Source organism: Oryctolagus cuniculus, chromosome 9 (assembly GCF_964237555.1).
Source record: "Oryctolagus cuniculus chromosome 9, mOryCun1.1, whole genome shotgun sequence".
NCBI lineage: Eukaryota > Metazoa > Chordata > Mammalia > Lagomorpha > Leporidae > Oryctolagus > Oryctolagus cuniculus.
In genome coordinates, this window is record NC_091440.1 from 129,207,573 (window position 1) to 129,229,429 (window position 21,857).

Sequence of the window (21,857 nt, forward strand, 5' to 3'; positions counted from 1 at the left end):
TGTGGACACTGGTAGAGCTCAGGGTCAATGCCAAGCTTCTGCCTAGCAGATTCATTGCTTTTATGATAAATCCGACAGTTGTCCCAGCGTTGTGCTTTCTGATCTACTCACATGCTCAGATCCAGCAGCTCCAGGTTAGTGTGCGTCTGTGACTTCTCACTCTAAAATAGTCATGCTTGGTTCATTTTTCACTCAACTCCAGGAACTTTGTTCACTCAACTTCAGTAACTTCTGAAGGTTGAATGGTATATTTTCTGAGTACCTGCATTATGGAGTTTTAAAAAAAACTTTTGAGTATGAGTGTAATACAAAGCCAATTTGGATGGGTATAAAATATTTATTTACAGTCTGTTTTAAAATTCTGTATATGTTGTTCTATTGACTTCTTCCATGTAGATCAAAAAAGGGTAAATTTGATAATTTGGCTCTGTTGTCCTTCAGTGTATGAGAAAGATGTGTGTGATACATTTTCAGCTTGGATATATGTAGAAGTTTCTTTATTCAGAGATACAGAACAAGGCACTGCTATGCTTGTAGATTTGGGCTCTTAAAATTGTATTTAACTGGAATTCAGTTATTTCTTTCAATCTGCATCTATTTATACACAGAAATTTCAGCACAGGAATTTTTCTTCTATTACTTTCTGACTCTCGTCTTTTTTCCCTAAATAATCTGGTTTGTCACTTCAATCTAGTCTTACATTGGCACGTTTTCCTCTCTGTTTCACTGTGTCTGGCAAAATTGAAGCAGTTTGCCCTTGTGGAATAACTGGATTTTTAAAAATGTTTGCAGTATCAGTTTTGCTATTAGTTGAATCTACTGAAATTTTTTATTTTACTATTGCATTTACAGGTTCCTTACCATCTGTTTTTGGGCAGATTTTTAAAAACCTATGAGCGATTAGTTTGGGCTGAGAAATTCGTGGACAAACACTCATATGGTCGCTGTTTAAACAGATTCACTTTAACCTTCCTTTGCTCCACCTACCTACATGCACAAAGTTTCCAGATCCTAAGGCAAAGGAAAATTGGAGGAAAAAAAATAAAAAACAAAAAACCCAAACAGTTAGGTGATCAGCAGCAGAGAAGGCCTATCTCCCCTGACAAAGTCCATTAATCTCGATAAGATTTACACCTCCCACGGGCAAGCGCAGGAGCAAATGCAGACCTACCCAGAGGAGCATATGGTGGGTAAGCCATTCCAAGCCCTGCTCAGGGCTGCGAGTGAGCTTCTTCTGTGCTATGCAATCAGCAGATCAAGGACCTGGGAAACTCTCTCTTTTTCTCTGCTTATCATCTTCTATGGCAGAGAAATCTGTAGACTCAGACATTTCCCCAAACCACTGAAAAATAATAAGGTTTGTCCAGAAATTGTGGAGAAAAACCTCAGCCCTGACTCCACTTTTGATGAGCGGGTTTGAGAAATAGTATTTCATTTATGTTTCTTACATATTTCACAGTATTGGAAAAAGATAATGAATAATAATGGAATTCAGTCAAAGGGAGGGTTTCTACTATTTCAGCCTTCATCTCATCCATCTCCTACTGACCTAACAGTTTTGTGTGCACAGTCTCCTGTTCCCATGGCTTTCTGGTCCTTCTGCATGAAGCACACACACTCCTGTGAGGGAACTTCAAAAAGTTGATGGAAAATAGGTATCATGAAAAAACTACACACAGGTTTCTTCTTTCTTTCTTTCTTTCTTTCTTTCTTTCTTTCTTTCTTTCTTTCTTTCTTTCTTTCTTTCTTTCTTTTTCTTTCTTAACAGTGGATAGTGAGAGAGAGAGAAAGAGAGAGAAAGGTCTTACTTTTGCTGTTGGTTCACCCTCCAATGGCCGCTGCAGCCGGCATACCATGCTGATCCGAAGGCAGGAGCCAGGTGCCTCTCCTGGTCTCCCATGGGGTGCAGGGCCCAAGCACTTGGGCCATCCTCCACTGCCTTCCCGGGCCACAGCAGAGAGCTGGCCTGGAAGAGGGGCAACCAGGACAGAATCCGACGCTGCTACCGGGACTAGAACCTGGTGTGCCAGCGCCGCAAGGTGGAGGATTAGCCTAGTGAGCCGCAGCGCCAGCTACACACAGGTTTCAAAACTTGTTTGCACCTAACGTCTTCCAATCAATTTTTCTACAACATTATTGAAGTCCTGAGTTGTCTGCTAATCTGATTGAGTATGCCAAATGTTTTTTGAAGTTTTATGTGTACTTTTTCTCTTTTTATTCTCAGTCTCTGTCTGCAGAATTGGGTGTGTTTTTGTTTTATTCATCCTCAGATAAAAGCAAATCTATTGAGCCTGAAGGTTTGCCAGTAGGCAGTGTTTGTTGCAAAGAGAGAGTGTCAATGATTTGCCTTTGGTCTCCTTCTGTTTACCTGACTGAGTCAATTCTTTATGCATTACACAGCTGGAAGAGAGATCAGTGGACTAGCTCCTAGGTCAGTCTTTATTTTAACTTTTGCTGGCCTAAAATAAGATGCTTTCCTACCTCCACCATCAGAACAGGTGGAGTGCACAAAACACTACAGACTGGTTTCTGTCTCTGATCCATGTACCATTATTCATTGTAGGGACTATGCACGATGGACCACTACAGGGCTCATGTATTATCTTGCACACTGCCATCTTTCTGGGGTTTTCCATGTTGGAATTCCTGTGGGAAGAGAAGCATGTGGGAGGTACCCAGAACCTTGACTGTGTCCTAAGGAAGCTCTCTGATGCCAAGCTGTGTAGCAGGTGCTCTCATGTTGTGGCCCATACCTCACAAAGCTACCGTGTGAAACAGGAGTCGGGATAGCCTTCTAAGTGTGGGTAGCTTGGGTGATTTCTCCAGTACAGTGTTACAGAAGCCAACTTGGGGAGAAGCCTGTGTGGGCCGTGCGGCTCTCTTGTTCATGACATCACCTCCTTCAAGCCAGGGACTGTGGAGTACACATTCCTTAGAGGTAAAACTTCTGGGTGGGTGATTCCCCAAGCCGTTTCTTTTTCCTTCGGCTGGGGACAGGTACAGCAGAGGCTGGGTCGGGCTTCAGATGTTTTTCATCCTCCCTGAAACTTAGCGGTAGTAGGATTCTGAGATGGAAGCAGCAGAGGCCCGTGGCCCTCCGACTGCTGCTCTCAGTGTGGTGGGAGCCAGGGAGTCTGTGACTTGGGTGAAATCTTGAGTTCCTTGCATCTCCCATTTCCTTAAGCCAGTGATTGTCAAGGTCAGCAGCATCAGCATGATGTGTGAATATGTGAATCTGGGAGATTTTTAAATTCTTATTCTCTACCCAAGACTTTGAGGAAGACACTGCTGGGGCAGGGATTCTATTTTCACGAGTCCTTCAGCTGTGTAACAGAAAAGGCTCATTCTCCCAGAAACATTAGCTTTGTTAGAGACAGGACAACGAACGACGGTGCTGGAACGATAAACATGTAAGAAGACATGATTACAGTGGTTTTATTTTCAAGTTTTCATTTTATTTGGAAAGGAGAGGGAGAGCGAGAGGGAGAGGGAGAGCGAGCGAGCGAGAGAGCTCTTCTATCTGCATGTTCCTCCCCAAATGGCTGCAGTGGCTAGGATTGGGCCAGGTCAATGTCAGGAGGCTGGAACTCCATTGGAGTTTTCCAGGTGAGTGGGAGGGGCCCAAATACTTGAGCTGTCACCTGTTTGCCTCCCAGGGTGCTGACTGCCTTTCAAGAGGAAACTGCATTGGAAACGGAGAAGCATGGACTTCAACTAGGTACTCTCATATGAGTGCAGGTGACACAAGCAGCTGTTTCTTTAAAACAGTATTTATTTATTTATTTATTTGACAGGGATAGCTACAGGGTTAGGGAGAGACAGAGAGAGGTCTTCCATCCACTGGTTCACTCCCCAATGGCCTCAAGGTCCAGGGATGGGTCAGGCCAAAATCAGGAGCCTAGAACTCCATCTAGGTCTCCCACATGGGTGTAGCACCCGAGGCATTTGGACCATGTTCTGCTGCTTTCCCAGGTGCATTATCAGGAGCCGCACTGGGAGTGGAGCAGCTGGGATTAGAACTGGCACCCATATAAGATGCTGACATCAGGTACTGAGGCTTAACCTGCTGTGCCACAGTTCTGGCCTCCCATCCCCTCTCCCTGCCCCAAGCAGCTCTTTAGTGCTGCACTAAACACTTGTTCTTGCCCAAATGATTTTTGACATGAAAGTTTTGTTTAAGGGTTTTGTTTAAGTAGTTTGTTTAAGTAGGTTTAACCTACTCCAGCGCTGGTGTTGTGGCACAGCAGGTTAAACTTCCACCTGGGATGCCAGCATCCCATATGAACAACGGTTGCTTGGTTGTTCTACTTCCCATCCAGTTCCCTATTAATATGCTTTGGAAGACAGCAGAAGATGGCCCAAGCACCTGGACCCCTGCCACCTACATGCGAGTCTGGGATGGAATTCTGGGCTCCCGGATGCAGCCTGCCCCAGCCTCCCTCCCTCCCTCCCTCCCTCTCTCTCAACTCTTACTCTCACTCTCACTCTCTTCCCCCTCTGCCTTTCAAATAACCGTTTTTTTTTTTAAAAAAAAAAAAAAAACTACTACTCAAAACTGTTTCCTTTTTATCAGTTTTCAGACTAGTCCTCATCACCAGCTGGATTTGTTCTTGGCAGCCATCTATTAAATTGTGTCATTAGCATTTCCCATGTGTATTTCACATGGGATGGGTTTTCATTGACCAGGAAAATTCAGATAAATTTACACCATCACTGTGAAATTTGGTGAAAGGAAATATTTTTCATATAGGTTTTTTTGGTCTATAAAATATGGGAACAGAGACCATGAGAAATTGCACAAACCCATTCATCTCTGGGGCTGCTTTTTTCATTGCCTCTGCTAATGACACAGAATTTGTAAGAACAACTTTACCTGCTGGTTAGCAGGTTCTTTCAGGCTTGTGATATTGATGTCTGCTTTGCAAGGAAGCAAAGTTAAATTGTGTTTAAATCTCTTAATCTTCATCAGGGACTTTACCGACCCAAGTGAGCCTTGCAAAGTAAAAGCCCAACAAGCATCTTTAATTAGACATTTAAATTCTAATTGCATGAACATTTTTGGGTTTTGTTTTGAGGCTGGCACAAGAGAACAACTGCTCAGCCAGTTGGTTTTATGCTGATCACACAAAATAGGCAACTGTCACCCAGCACCCCCCCCCCACACAAAAGCCAGGAAAATTGATTCAGAGATAAGAGTCATCAGTAAAAACCAAGCACGCTGCCCGCAGCCTCTTGTGTCTTTTTCATCTTCCCTGTTTTGTTTTTCTTACTGATTTTCTTTCTTTCTTTCTTTCTTTCTTTCTTTCTTTCTTTCTTTCTTTCTTTCTTTCTTTCTTTCTTTCTTTCTTTCTTTCTTTTTGACAGGCAGAGTGGACAGTGAGAGAGAGAGAGACAGAGAAAGGTCTTCCTTTACCGTTGGTTCACCCTCCAGTGGCCGCCGTGGCCGGCGCGCTGCGGACGGCGCACCACGCTGATCCGATGGCAGGAGCCAGGTGCTTCTCCTGGTCTCCCATGGGGTGCAGGGCCCAAGCACTTGGGCCATCCTCCACTGCACTCCCTGACCACAGCAGAGAGCTGGCCTGGAAGAGGGGCAACCGGGACAGAATCCGGTGCCCTGACCGGGACTAGAACCTGGTGTGCCGGCGCCGCAGGTGGAGGATTAGCCTAGTGAGCCGCGGCACCAGCCCTGATTTTCTTTCACTTACAGCATAATACCTTGGAACAAGAAAATAAATACACTTATTCTCAAATAGGCTGCTCTTTATGTACCAGAAAACATTATGTGGGAAAAAAAAACCTTAGATTTGACAGTGCTTAAGTGCAGCATTGAGGAACTGATTGAAATGTTTATAGGAACTTTTTGTTAAGTCACCTATATCTGGGATGTAAAGCAAAACAGTAACTGTGACAGTCAAGTAAAAGCAAAGATAGTTTTATTTTGGTGCAGAGTACAAGTAACAATTGGGAAAAGGTGGATGGAGTCAGAGGTGCTTGGGAGCTTGGACTTCTGTGGCCAGGAAGAGGGGGAGCAGATAGGTTAGCGTGCTTGGGGGAGGTAGAGGACTGAGGCCAGCTTGGGGCCAATCAGATGCTTGTAGATTTTCTGAGTCCGGTGGAACATCCAGGTGGGGAGGAAACCGGGCACGCTGGTGCCTGTCAGATCCTGCCAGGTATTGTGCGATTCCAGAAAACTGTTCTCTGCAGACTTCAGCTTGGGCATGACATCTGCATGGCCGTTTATCTCCATCACTGAAATCTCCTCATCTCAAAAAATGATTTGCTCTGTTTTTGACCCTTCGCCAGCCATTTGATTTTGTATGTCATCAGCAGCCATCAGGGTGATGGCTGGGGTAACTCAGGGCCTATCTCCCAGAGAAGGTTTATTTGGTGGAGCTATAGTTTAGCTTTTGAATTTCTTGGGGCTGAAAGAAGTTCTTGCTGCTAAAGGATGGATCCCAGGTTTTCGGGAAACGACAGCTGGAAATTTAGATCTAAAAGCAGAAGAAGGAGAACTATAGATGGGAAGTGTAAAGGACTATGTGTGTCTCTAAAACAAAATATTGTAAAACACTGCCTGTAACACAAACAGTGGTAATGATTGCAATAACAGATGCACAGTTGAGAGGCTGGGTAAACGGAGGTGTACTTTATCACATGTGACGTTGTTAAGTTTGTGAGCCCGGGGACATGCTGCCTGAGGGTCTAACAACAAGGCTTACATCCTGCTCTGTGGAACTTTGCAGGTACGAGGGAATGAAGAATTCTGAGATGGTACAGTGACCCTGGGTCATCAGTGTGAGCCTGGTGCAATCCCAGGCGTCCTTTGAAGGGTGGTGGGGTCAGAAGCAGTGGGAGACGTTGCAAGGTTGGAGGCAGGAGCCAGAGAGGGCAGAGGCAGCTGCACTGTTGGCTTCTGAGCTAGTAGGAGGGGCCACAAGACAGAGTACATGGGTGACCTCTAGAAGCTGAAAAGGCGAGGAAATGGATTCTTTTCTGTAAGTATTGAATTTATTTATTTTTTTAAAACTTATTTAATGAATACAAGCTTCATTTATTTCTTAATTACAATGTTAGGAATATAATGAATCTTCCCACCATGTCCGCCCTCTCACACCCACTCCCACCCCCTTTTTCACCCTCTCCTATTCTCAGTCTTATTTCATATTAAGATCTATTTTCAGTTAACTTTATGCATAGAAGATTAAGTTTATAGTAAGTAAAAAGTTCATCAATTTGTACGATAAAAAAAGTAAAATATAAAAAAAGTAAGAGAAAAGTAAAATATAAAAAAATTGTTTCTCAACAGTTGAGACAAGAGCTGTTCACATCATTGCATCTTGAAGTGAATTTCACTTTTTCTTTTTGAGAAACTTAATTAACTTTAAAGAAGCATCCAAGAATGATACATCTTCTCTGAGCACTTAGACATAACTAGCTTACGGGACATAAGAGTATCCTTCATTGAATACATGAAGAGAAAGTCAGTCTTTGAGAACAAGTTTTGTCATTAATTAAAGAAGCACCTAAGAAAACAAGCAATGGAGTTGGGCACTTTGGCCTAACTAAAATTTGTAAGACATAGCATATCCTCCACTAAATACACTCAAATGGAATAAATCTGAAAATGAGTTTCGCAGTTAACTCTCACAATACAACTCTTAGAGGCAGAGGTCCTGCATGGGAAGTTAGCACACAGTGACTCTTGTTTATTTACCAATTAACACTCTTATGTGTGATGTCAGTGATGACCCAGGGCTCTTGGCATGAGCTGCCTAGGCTATGGAATCCTTTTGAGTCCACAAACTCTGTCGTTTAGACAAGTCCATAAGCAAAGTGAAATTTCTCTCTGCCCTTCAGACAAAAGCACATCCTTCTTTGATGATGACTTCTTTCCCACTGGGGTCTCACCCTTAGAGGTCCTTTACGTAAGATGCCTTTTGCCACAGCGTCTTGGCTTTCCATGCCTGAAATGCTTTTGTGGACTTTTCAGCCAGACCAGAATGCCTTCAGGGCTGATTCTGAGGTCGGAGTTCTGTTAGCATTTTGATTTGAGCCCAGTGGAACTGGTTTTACACTTCTGATTTCTTGTGCTATCAGATGCTAAGTTTGTGTTATTTTAGGCCTCAACATTGTAGCTACTTGTTTTCAGGATATTTCTTTTTTTTTTTTTTTTTTATTATTTTTTTTTTTTTATTTTTGACAGGCAGAGTGGACAGTGAGAGAGAGAGACAGAGAGAGAAAGGTCTTCCCTTGCCGTTGGTTCACCCTCCAATGGCCGCCGCTGCAGCCGGCGCACCGCGCTGATCCGATGGCAGGAGCCAGGATCCAGGTGCTTCTCCTGGTCTCCCATGGGGTGCAGGGCCCAAGCACCTGGGCCATCCTCCACTGCACTCCCTGGCCACAGCAGAGAGCTGGCCTGGAAGAGGGGCAACCGGGACAGAATCCGGCGCCCCGACCGGGACTAGAACCCGGTGTGCCGGCGCCGCAAGGTGGAGGATTAGCCTATTGAGCCACGGCGCCGGCCTTCAGGATATTTCTAACTTAAACAATTTTCATTTAGATACTGACCACAGAGCAGGGTGGTATATTGTTTCAGTAGCCAAGAACTGAAAAGGTCAGGTCCCACAAAGGAGCAGAGCCTGACCCAAGGTCCACAGTGCACAGGTTGGCCAGGGAGGAATGAAGGCAGCAGGAGTAGGAATGAGAAGCTGTGCCGCCCTGAGATGCCTGGCTGGGCAGCGGCAGGCGGGCATGGAGGTGATGTGCTGTAGACCACATAGGCTGATCAGGTCTTCGTGGGCTTCCAGAGTGCACACCGAAGGCTGAGGGGGTCATTGGTAGGCAGGCAGCCTGCAGAGCCTGCCCGTTACGGGCCTGCAGGAAGTTCCGCTTGCTCATCTGCTGCTGTCCCTCCCTGGAGCAGTCCAGGGGACGGCCTCTGCAGCAAGGAGACCAGCAGCTCCGGGTGGGTTGGTTTTTGGGGGTAGTTGCTGGAGCAGCAATGGGAAATGCACGCAGATGTGCAGTGGGAGGCAGTCATGTTTCCGAGCTCCTTGATCTTTGTGAGACTTGCCCCTTAAAACCATTCCTTGGAAAGATTCCATGAGAGCAAGGGAAAAGGTGAATTTGGAAATGTGAATATCAGATATGAAGTGTGACATGGGAACACAAAAATGTTAGCCGCAGAGCCAACACTTAGACCACAACACGATGCTATGGAGGTAAGGATACAACAGGAAATAAAATATAACACTAACATATATTTGATTAATCAAAAATAAGGTGAGAAAGAGTGAAGGAGCAGTGTTAATAACAACAAAGGAGGTATCCAAAGGAAGTATCAAGATGGTTGGATTTAAACCTAAGTGTGTCAGTAACAGGGCATCAAAATTCCTGAATCAAAACCATAATAAAGTAAATAAACAACTTGACAGTTATCACAGCATACTTCAGTCATCCGGTAGCAGTAACTAATTGGCCAAGTAGACAGAAACGCAGCAGGTGCAGCCGTGCCCTGCATAGCTGCATTCTGGCTGATTCTGGGCCACATGTGCAACGATGCTCCCATGAGATGGTCACGGAGCCAAAGCGTTCTGTCACCTGGTGAGGCTGACGTTGCTGTAATGTTGTAGCACAATGCCTTACTCATATGTGTGTCGTGTATGTGTGTGATGTTGGTGTACACATATGTATGTACACATATGTATGTGATGTTGGTGTACACAGATCTATCTTTGCTGCCAGTGGTATAAAAGTCTAACACATACAGTTAGGCACAATACATAATACTTGATAAGAAACAGCCCTGGTATTGATTTAAAAATTTAGTACACTATTTTTGAAGATTTTTTTTATTTGAGAAGCAGAGTTACAGACAGAGAGGGAGAGACAGAAAGGTCGTCCATCCACTGGTTCACTCCCCAGATGGCCACAGTGGCTGGAGCTGGGCGGATCCAAAGCCAGGAGTCAGGAGCTTCTTCTGGATCGTCCAGGTAGGTGCAGGGGCCATAGCACTTGAGCCATCCTCCACTGCTTTCTCAGGCTGTAACAGAGAGCTGGATTGGAACAGGAGCAGCCAGGACACAAACTGGAGCTCACATGGGAGGCAGACACTGCAGGTGGAGACTTAGCCTACTGTGGCACAGCGCCGGCCCCTGGTATACTTTGGAAGTTTACTTTAGAGTGTACTCCTTGTTTTTCACAAAAGCTAATGTAAGAGAGTCTTGGGCAAGCAGTTCAGGAGGAATCAGAGGAGGCCTTGTTTTAATAGGCGGTGGTAGCTCCGTATGTGTTTTTGTCCCCAAAGACTTTGCAGTGGGACAAGATAGGAGGTAGAAGAGAGTGATAGTGGTGATGCTGACTCCGTGCAGGCCCAGGTTAGTGTGTGTGTTTGTGTCTTAGTTTTTCACAACAACAACAAAAAAAGGTGAAAGGTTAAAAAACAAACCTAAAAATAGAAAAAAGTTTATTGAGTAAGGATACAGAGAATGCAGACATTGATTACAGCTGTACAGTGTGTATTTTAAGCTAAGTGTCACTGTAAGAGTCCAGTTAGAAAAATTGAAAATCATAAAGTAAAAAAGTTACAGCAAGCTAAGCTTAATGTATTACTAAATAAAGAAAAAATAATTCTTATTATGTAAATTCAGTGGTGCCTGTGTGTCCACATTTCTAGTAGTAGGAGTGGACTGTGCTGTCCCGGGCCACACACGACTCACTCGCTGACTCAGCCAGAGCAGCTGCCTGTCATGCAAGCTCCATTCATGGAAGGCACTCTGTTCAGGTGCACGATTTCTCATTTCCTGCTGTATTTTACTGCACCATTTCTAGGTATACACATGTTTAGATACACACGTACTTACCAGCGTGTTACAGCTGCCTACAGTGCAGTACCACGCTGTGCAGGTTTGTGGTCTGGGAGCAATGGGTGACACTTGGAACCCAGGTGTGTAGCAGGCTGCGGCATCCAGGTTTGTGCACACTGATGCAATCGGTTAACAACACCTTTCTCTTTAAACAACGCATGAGTGTGCATGCAGAATCAAAGAAGCCAGACAAAACAGTGATCTACCTGTGATTCCTTACGCGTGTGCTCTGCTCTTCTGTTTGGAAGGCAATCGGAGAAGCTTTACATCTGTGAGCTGGTATGGCACTCGGGCAAACGTGGATTCTGTATTTTTGTATTTGTGGACATCAAGCCTTGTGCTAGAACACCCTGATGTACGTGGGGTTTGTATAAGCCTTTATTTCCATGATTTTATCAGTAAACATTTAAAATTCTACCGGAGAGCAGAGAACCCTACATTCTGTAAATAAGTGCGGCTTTCTTTGAGCAGGAGCTTGCAATAGTTATGCAGGTGTGCCTCAGTGCCTCAGGTGCAGCCTAGCTGTGATCCTTTGAGTTTTGTGCCAAACCTCCACAACTGCATAGAGCACATTTACCTAGAAGCCATCATGATTTTGATAATTCTTCTTATGCCTCTTATTAATTTCCATACAATCTCTCACTCATTGTATACACACAACTGACATGTCACCAAACCAACAGGAAGACCCCAGTATGTCTCATATACACTCAGGTTGTGTTCAGATGTAGCATGCTTTAAAATTTTGTTCACATTTACCCATGATTCTCTTTTCCTCTGCTACATCTCTGCTTGTGTTTTAAGTTCTGGTTCTCAGACTGTGGACATGAGTGTTATCTGCAGAGCTGATCTGAAATGTGTATTTTAGATCCTTACCCAGATTCACTGAGTAAGAACCTGTGGGTGTTTTTCTAAATCATCACATCTGTTCAGAAGTTTATTTGCTGTTTCTAATTTATATATTTATGTTCTACAAATAAATTATTATATTTAGGTATACATTGACACATGCATTAATAAATATATGAATGCTATATAATACATGCAAAATATAATAATATGTGACAACTTCCCTTGTAGACTAGACTATTGACCATGGTTGCATGTTAGAATTATTGGGGTGCATTAAAATATGGCTAACTGTTGTCAGTTGTCAGGGTCAGGGCTGGCCAGCAGGCAGATGGCCATCCATGTGGTTTAATACAAAGAATTTCATGTTCATTCATAATAGTTCATTTTTCCTGATAATTCTTAAATACTTAAAATTGAAATGACATCTGTAGTCTTCCAGCAAAAATTAAGCTTTGAGGGCCAGTGTCCTGTGAAGAGAAGTGTTGTGGGCTCTCGGGTGGTGGGGATGGGTCTGAGGGGCTCTTGGGATGCTCAGAAGTTTTTCCTGTCGTGATTTAGGCTGTTGTGCAGGGCAGAGAATATCACTGGGCTCAGAGCAGAGAGAGGACTTGGCATTCACCTTCCAGGAATTTATTATTATAGAAATCAGGGGTTGGTCCTGTATCTGGTCCCTGACTTTTTCTGGAGATCTGCGAACCCTGTGTCCACAGCCACAGCCTCTGTCCAGAAAGCTTCACCTCATCTGCTTGAACCTTACTCCGGAAGTCATCCAAGTTCTGAGAAGTGCGAGAAAGCTAAGGCACAGCACGGTTCCTTGGTAATGTGTATGTTTGAAAGATTTGTTTATTTATTTGATAGGCAGACACACACACAAAGAGAGAAAATCAAAGTGAACCTCTGTTTTCTAAGTGAATCAAGGCTCCCAGTAGGAGATAAAATACTGCTTGAGTTAGTTGGATGGAAAAAAGTTTGAATTATAGAGCAACCTGAGATTTATTAATATCAAGCCAGCGCAAGGCTGCTGCTATCATTTTTAATTATAGTCTTCAAAACGAGAGATGTGAAAGTGTTAGAACTCTTATTTATGTGCCTTACTAATATCAGATTGCTGGTAGCGAATGTACACTGTGGATAATGTAGAAACATGTGTTTGTTCATGCAGGATGCGTGTTGAAGACCTATTACTAGGGCAGACACTTAGCCTCGTAGTTAAGAAACCAGTAAAGATGCTGCATCCCACATCAGGTGGGAGCTCTCTTTGTCTGTCTGTATCTGCCTCTCCAAAAATATACAGCTATTACTGATGGGGTGCACAGCTTAAAGATTTAGTAATTTCGATTATTCTGAAAAATACTGGGTTCTCCAGAAAGAACACGAGTTGAGAAACTGCTGCTTTCACGAGTGAGGGGTAGCATAGTCTAATGTAGACATTTGCTGGGTAGGCCTTGCGGTGCAGCGGGTTAAGATGCCACGTGGGGTGTCCACGTCCCATACCACGGTGCCTGGTTTGAGTACCGGCTGCTCTGCTTCTGATCCAGCTTCCTGCTCATGCACACCCTGGCAGGAGGCAGGTGATGGTTCAAGTACTTGAGTCCATGCTACCTACATGGGAGATGCTAAGTTCCAGGTTTCAGGCTGCAGCCTGGCCCAGCCCTGGCTGTTGTAGCAGTATCTACAGTGAACAAGTAGGTGGAAGTTCCATCTCTCTCTCTCTCTCTCTCTCTCTCTCTTTCAAGCAGATAAATAAATCTTTAAGAAAAAGTAAGAAGGCTTCTCCGTCTCTCCTAAACATGGATGAGTTTCTCCTTTGCTTTGCTGTCATTTGGAGTGGCCTTGTCTCATTCAGGCGCTGAGGCTTCTGCTTAGACTCTTGATCTCATCTCATTAGGAAGAGTCTCAGCATGTCCCAGGTGAAGGGAGCCAGAGATGTGTTCTGCCTCCTTATTTAAAGTCAAACAGGTCCAGATAATTGGCTTAGTGCTTAAGCTGTGACTTGGGACCCCATATTCTATATTGCAGTGCCTGGTTAAAGTCCTGGTTCTGGGTTCTTTTTTTTTTTTTTTTTTTTTTTTTTTTAATTTATTTGACAAGCAGAGCTAGACAGTGAGAGAGAGAGAGAGAGAGACAGAGAGAAAGGTCTTCCTTCCATTGGTTCACTCCCCAGATGGCTGCTACGGCCGGCGCTGCGCTGATCCGAAGCCAGGAGCCAGGTGCTTCCTCCTGGTCTCCCATGCGCATTCAGGGGCCCAAGCACTTGGGCCATCATCCATTGCCCTCCTGGGCCACAGCAGAGAACTGGACTGGAAGAGGAGCAACCAGGACTAGAACCGGTGCCCATATGGGATGCCGGTCCTGCAGGCAGAGGATTAACCAAGTGAGCCGCGGCGTCGGCCCCCGGTTCTGGTTTCAATTCCAGCTTCCTGCTAAGGTGCATACTCGGAAGTGGTGGTGATGGCTCAAGTTGTTGATTCAAGCCACCCATGTGGGAGACTCCCATTGCGTTCCAGGCTCCTAGCTTTGGCCTGGCTCAGCTTCCACTGCTGTAAGTATCTGGGGAGTGAACCAATAAATGTCATCTCTTTCCCTGTCTCCTCCCGACTTCTCTCTCTCAAATAAGTAAAATGAAGAAATCAAAAGAAAACTTAAAGAAACAGAGACCAAACACGGAGGTGATGAAGTGAGAGTTTGTGATGATTCAGTCAGGGCAAGAGGATTTCCGGGCACCACCGTCAGTGCCGGGTCTGCTTTCCCACCATGCACAGGAGATGGAGACCAGCGGCTCTCAAGGCCATTGCTGTCCGTGTCCCCTGACAAGATGAAGTGTGGCGTGCCCACCGCTCTGTGCTGCTGACAGAGGCAGTTGCCATCTGGCTGGTAGGATTTGAGGGAAGGAATAAGCACTCAGCTTTTTATTAAAAGGCAAGGAAATGTATTTTTCCTCTCTAGTATAATGTAGAACATTTCATGGGTTTTTTTCATTTTCTCTGAGTTTTTTGTGTTATATTTGCTTACGGATCTAATGAGAGCTCTGTCTACGGACTTCTTCAGTAAAAACAGTGCTGTTCCAGTACTTCTTTAGCTTCTGCATTGACAGACACGTAAGCACGAGATATTTTCTTGAGGAGGCAGAGTTAACAGACATGGAACAGTTATTGGAGAGGATTTGAGCTCAGTTACATCCTAAATGAGATATGATAAGTGGTATACACTTTTAGGTGTCCTGAGAAGTCAGTTTGCCTGTCAGATCAGTGATTCCCCAGTGGAATACCGAGAAAATACTGCAGTCTTTTGTGTCCCTGGCCACTGCCTCCTGTAGCTACTCAGCCTGACCCTTGGACGGCAGGACTGTAAGTGTCTCAGGCTGCCCCTCTGGTTCTGGTGTAGTGTTAGTCTCTCCCAGGAAACCTTTGTCTGAGGTCTTTGTCCGAGCACCCATTCTTGCTCCTCAAGCTTTGAGTCTAAAACTCCTGGGGACACCGTGTTGCCTGGGACGAAGCCTTTCCCAAAGTGCTCCTGTGTGCCAGGCTTGGAAATTGTGATGGGTGTCTTGCCACCCTTGTGTTCAGGGCTTTTCCAAGGACTGCAGTCTGACCCTGAAACTTCTGTCTTGGCCTGACTCTGCCGTGGCCTGCTCAGAGGGAAACAGGGGCTCTACTCCATCATCAGTGCATCTTACAGCTTCATCCACACTGTGAAGACGTACAGACTACCGCCGACACAAGGAGCAGTGGTCTCCACTCTGAGAGGCTTGTTGGTTCCTTCCTGAAGAGAGGAGGGATGCTTGATTCTTCCTATTACGAAACCTTGAGCTTGGGCTTTGGAGTGCAGTGTCACCTCAAGGAAAACAGTTAATGCTGAACAAATGGATGCCAAGCGTGAGTGTATGTTATTGTTGGCAGCCACTCAAACTCCTTGATCCTTAATACAAGGGTAGACAGTTTTAAGGCAAAGCATAAAACTATGCCCTGCACTTGTAGCTCTCTGTATGATCTTAGTAGCTGGAAAAAAAAATGAATCTAGTTGCCCTGGCTTGTTTGGTGTTGTGTCCTGTGTTTTGGAGCTGTGTTGAAGACCGGATGATGAGTTTGTCACTAACAGACTACCCAGTCAACACAACCCCCTCTCAAAATAACAGTTAGTTAATATTTAATGTTGTCTTTTAAAATAAAGTCAGATTTACAGGAAAATTGATAGAGTAGCAGAGAAGACTCCCTTTCAGCATTTGCTCATTTTCCTCATTTCTTCATCCTTTCCTTTTAGTTCCTAATACTTCAGTGTGTATCTCTTATGAACAAAGGTACTCACTGTCGTAGCCATAGATGACTATGAAATTCCAGTAAGTTAATGAAAAGTTTTTTGTGAATATCTGTGGATATGCTTTTAAGATTATTGTGGTATTTAGCTTATATTTATATATTAATATATTGATATGTATTTCTATATATTAATGTACCTATTGCTTTTCTGTGTAGACCTTCTGTTGAATAGTTTTTTGTGTGTCCTTTTAATCTCTTATATTGAGTGTTATGCTGGAGTCTTTTTTATTAGTGCAGTATCATTTATCTTGCATTGCCTGAAGTATATAAATGGTTACAGTTTTTATGTGCATAGATATTTATAGTTCATACATCTTCATTTTTGAATGTAGCATGAGTCATTATAAACCAGCATATATATCTTAGTCTCAGCTAATGATTTTCAACTGAATTCTGCATTGAGATCACAATTATGTTTTCTTATGGCTTAAATGTTCTCATCTGTGCAAATCCCTTTATATTTTGCTTTTTTTGAATCATTCTTGTTTCTTAAATTTTTTTCCAAAGAAAGCTTTTATTTAATGAGTACAAATTTCGAAAGTACAACTTTAGTAATATAGTGATTCTTCCCACCATCCCCATCCTCCCACCCTCTCTCCCACCCCACCCCCTCCTATCCCATTCCCAGTCCCATTCTCCATTAAGATTTGTTTTCAATTAACTTTATACACAGAAGACCAACTCTATCCTAAGTAAAGATTTCAACAGTTTGCACACACATGCACAAAAAAACAAACTCATTGAGAACAGAAGTCCTGTATGAGAAGTAAGTACACAGTGACTCCTGCTGATAATTTAACAGTTAACGCTCTTAGGTGTGATGTCAATGATCACTTGAAGCTCTTGACATGAGCTGCCTAGGCTGTGGAAGTCTTTTGAGTCCACTATCTCTGTCAATATTTAGACAAAGCCATAAGCAAAATGGAAGTTCTCTCCTCCCCTCAGAGAAAAGTACATCCTTCCTTGATGGCCACTTATTTCCACTGGGGTCTCTCTCACAGAGATCCTTCATGAAGGATTTTTTTTTGCCATAATGTCTTGGCTTTCCATGCATGAAATACTCTCATGGGTTTTTCAGCCAGACCAGAATGACCTAAGGGCTGATTCTGAGGTCAGAGTGTTACTTAAAACGATTATCATTTATGAGTCTGCTGTGTAGACTGCTTCCCATTATGGAACATTCTCTCCCTTTTAATTCTATTATTATTACCAGACATTTGATCTTATTTATATGATCCATTTAACACTTAATCCCCATCTATATGATCACTTTAACAATAAATATGGTCACTTTAACACTTAAGATGGCATTTTTACCATGCAGCTTAATGGGATTTGGGGTCCCATGGCAAGACTTTAAACTGGACTCTTAGAAGTCAGTTCATAGGAATGCACTCAGAACTATACAACTTTACAGTAACAAATTTCCTTCTCCCTCTCTATTCCCACTCTTATTTTTACAGAGATCTATTTTAAATTGACTTTATACACATATGATTAACTATGTTAAGTAAAGAGTTCAACAAATAGTATGAAGAAGGGAAAAAAAAAAACCTGTTCCTTGACAGTCAAGACAAGTGCTGTTCAAGTCATTGTTTCTCACAATGTCAGTTTCACTTCTACAGAGTTCCTTTTAGGTGCACTGTTAGTTCTCACACATCTGGGAGAACATATGGTATGTGTCCCTTTGAGACTGGCTTATTTCACTAAGTATGATGTTTTCAATATCCATTTTGTTGCAAATGACTGGATTTCATTTTTTTATTGCTGTGTAGTATTCTGTAGAGTATACATCCTATAATTTCTTTACCCAGTCTTCAGTTGATGGGCATTTAGGTTGATTCCATGTCTTAGCTATTGTGAATTGAGCTGTAGTAAACATGGGGGTGCAGATAATTATTTGCTGATTTCATTTCCCTTGAGTAAATTCCCAGGAGTGGGATGGCTGGGTCATATGGTAGGTCTATATTCAGATTTCTGAGGTATCTCCACACTGATTTCCATAGTGGTTTTACCAGTTTACATTCCCACCAACAGTAGATTAGGGTATCTTTTTCCCCCACATCCTCACCAGAATTTGTTTTTTGTTGATTTCTGTGTGAAAGCCAATCTAACTGAGATGGGGTGAAACTTCATTGTAGTTTTGATTTGCATTTCTCTGACGGCTAGTGATACTAAACATTTTTTCATGTGTCTGTTGGCCATTTGGATTTCCTCTTTTGGAAAATGTCTGTTTAAGTCCTTTGCCCATTTCTTAGCTGGGGTTTTTGTTTAATTGTGGAGTTTCTTGATATCTTTATATATTCTCATTATTCAAGGTTACATGTACCAATGCCATCTCACTAGTCCAAGTGATCAATTTCAGGTCACAATAGACCATAATGATAGGTCTAAGAGTCAAAGGGATCACATAAACAAGACTAGCGTCTACAAATACTAACTGATAGAATATAAAAGGGAGAGAACGATCCAACATGGGAAGCGGGATACACAGCAGACTCATAGAATGGCAGATGTCCTAAACAGCACTCTGGCCTCAGAATCAGCCCTTAAGGCATTTGGATCTGGCTGAAGAGCCCATGAGAGTATTTCAGGCATGGAAAGCCAAGACACTCTGGCAAAAAAAAAAAAAAAACACAACCACAAACACAACAACAACAACAACAACAACAAAACCTAAATGAAAGATCTCTGTACATGAGATCCCAGTGGAAAGAACGGGCCATCAAAGAAGGAGGTACCTTTCTCTGAAGGGAGGAGAGAACTTCCACTTTGACTATGGCCTTGTCGAAATAAGATCAAATTTGGTGATCTCAGGGGGCTTCCATGGCCTTGGCAACTCATGACTAGAGCCTGGGGAGATTGCTGACGCCTTAAACGAGAGTGTCAAATTGTTAAGTCAACAACAGGAGTCACTGTGCACTTACTCCCCATGTAGGATCTCTGTCCTTAATGTGTAGTTCAATGTGAATTAATGATATGACTAGTGCTCAAACAGTATTTGGCACTTTGTGTTCTGTGTGGGAGCAAACTGATGAAATCTTTACTTAATATATACTAAATTGATCTTCTGTATATAAAGATAATCGAAAATGAATCTTGATGTGAATGGAATGGGAGAGGGAGCGGGAGATGGGAGGGTTGTGGGTGGGAGGGAAGTTATGGGGGAGAAAACCATTGTAATCCATAAACTGTACTTTGGAAATTTATATCTACTAAATAAAAGTTTAAAAAAATAAAAAAAATTCTTTATCAGTTGCATTGTTTGCAAATTATTTCTGCCATTCTGTCAGTTTCCTCTTCACTTTCCTGAGTGTGTGTTTTACAGTACAGAAGCTTCTCAATTTGATGTAATCCCATTTGTTAATTTTGGCTTTTGATTGCTTGGGCCTCCAGAGTCTTTTCCAAGAACTCTCTGCCTGTGCTGCCCATGTCTTACAGGGTTTTCCCAATATTCTCTAATATTTTGATAGTATCATGTCATAGATTTAAATCTTAACTCCATGTTGAGTGGATTTTTGTGTCAGGTGTAAGGTAGGGGTGCTATTTCATACTTCTGCATGTGGAAATCCAGTTTTCCCAGCACCATTTGTTGAAGAGACTGTCCTTGCTCCAGGAATTGCTTTTAGCTGCTTGGTCAAATATAAGTTAGTTTTAGATGCTTCATTGATTTCTGGTGTTTCTATTCTGTTCCATTAGTCTATCCATCTGTTTTTGTACCAGTACCAAGCTTTTTCATTATAACTGCCTTGTAGTACGTCTTGAAATCTGGTATTGTGATGTCTCTGGCTTTGTTTTTGTTGTATAAGATTGCTTTAGCTATTCAAGGTCTCCTGTGTGTCCATATGAACTTCAGCATCGTTTTTTCCAGATCTGAGAAGAATGTCTTTGGGATTTTGATAGGTATAGCATTGAATCTATAAATTGCTTTTGGGAGAATGGACATTTTGATGATATTGATTCTTCCAATCCATGAACATGGAAGATTTCTCCATTTTTTGTATCTTCTTCTATTTCTTTCTTTAAGGTTTTGTAATTTTCATTGTAGAGATCTTTGATATCCTTGGTTAAATTTATTCCAATGTATTTGATTTTTTTTGTAGCTATTGTGAATGGATTGATCTTAGAAGTCCTTTCTCAGCCAAGGCATTGTCTGTGTATACAAAGTCTGTTGATTTTTATGTATTGATTTTATATCCTGCTACTATACCAAACTTCTATGAATTCCAATAGTCTCTTGGTGTAATCTTTTGGATGCCCTATATATAGAATTATGTCACCTACAAATAGGGATAGTTTGACTTCCTCCTTCCCAATTTGTGTTCCTTTGATTTCTTTTTCTTGCCTAAAAGAGTGAGCACCCTTGCCTGGTTCCAGATCTCAGTGGGAATGCTTCCAACTTTTCCATATTCAATAGGACACTGGCTGTGGGTTTGTCATAAATTGCCTTGATTGTGTTGAGGAATGTTCTTTCTATACCCAGTTTGCTTAGAGTTTTCATCGTGAAAGGGTGTTGTATTTTGTCAAATGCTTTCTCTACATTTATTGTGGCAACCTTATGGTTTTTGTTCTGCAGTTTGTTAATGTCATGTATCACATTGATTGATTTGCAAGTGTTGAACCACTCATGCAAACCATGGATAAATCCCACTTTGGGCGAATGATCTTTCTGATGTGTTGCTGGATTCATTTGGCTTGTTGAGAATTTTTGCATCTATCTTCCTCAGAGAAATTGGTCTTCAGTTCTCTTTGTCTGTTGCCTTTTCCAGCTCTAGGAATTAAAGTGATGCTGGCCTCATTGAAAGAATTTAGGAGGATTCCCTCCCTTTCAATTGTTGTGAATGATTCTGTTTTAGATGTGTCTTTAAAAATAGTATAGAGTTGAATTTTATTCTTTGCATGAAGTTAGAAATTTTTAATAAATGAAGTAAGCTTATTCATTTATTGATGTGACTGGTATATTTGGATTAAACTCTTAGCAAAGCCTTATTTTAAATTATTATATATAGTATATAACTATATAGTTACAACTGTACACATATTAATATATTGAGTGTCTCTTTCTATATTGAGTTTCTCTTTTGCTTTGAATAAATCCCTTTTATTACTTAAGTAGGATTCCATAGAAACTTTCTACATTTTTCTCTCTGTGATCACTTTAAAATGTGAACCTTGAGTCCAACAACCTGTTATTTATACAATAATCATGCATCTTGGGTGCTCACTCTTTTTCTTTCTGTCTTCATTTTGTTTTTTCGCAGTTGTGTTCATTCCACTATTTCCAAAATTTTATGTTTTTATACATCCACTTACATCCCAGCCCCTTTTAAAGCCTTAGTTCTATGATTAAACGTACAAAATACTGATCCTCAGTCCTTTTAAAAAATATTTATTTTATTTATTTGCAAGAGTTACAGAAAGAGAAGGGAGAGATAGAGCAAAGGAGAGAGGGGCAAGGGAGAGAAAGGGAAGGAGAGAGCACTCTTCCAATTTGAAGGTTCACTTCCCAAATGACCACAAAAGCCGGGCCTGGGCCGGAAGCCAGGAGTTTCCTCCAGGTCTTCCACCTGAGTGCATGGGCCCAGGACTTGGGCCATCTTCCTCTGCTTTTCCAGGCAGAGGAGCTAGGTGGGAATTGGAGGAACTAAGTCTTGATCTATTGCCAATATGGATTGCTGGCATTACTGTCAGTGGCTTATCCCATTATGCTACAACACTGGCCCTGATCCCCAGTCTTTACACCCTAGTTTTCTCAGGAATCACTTGGTCTAAAGCATTTTAAACATATGCTTGGGAGAGGTACCACTTCAATGAAGCTTGCCAT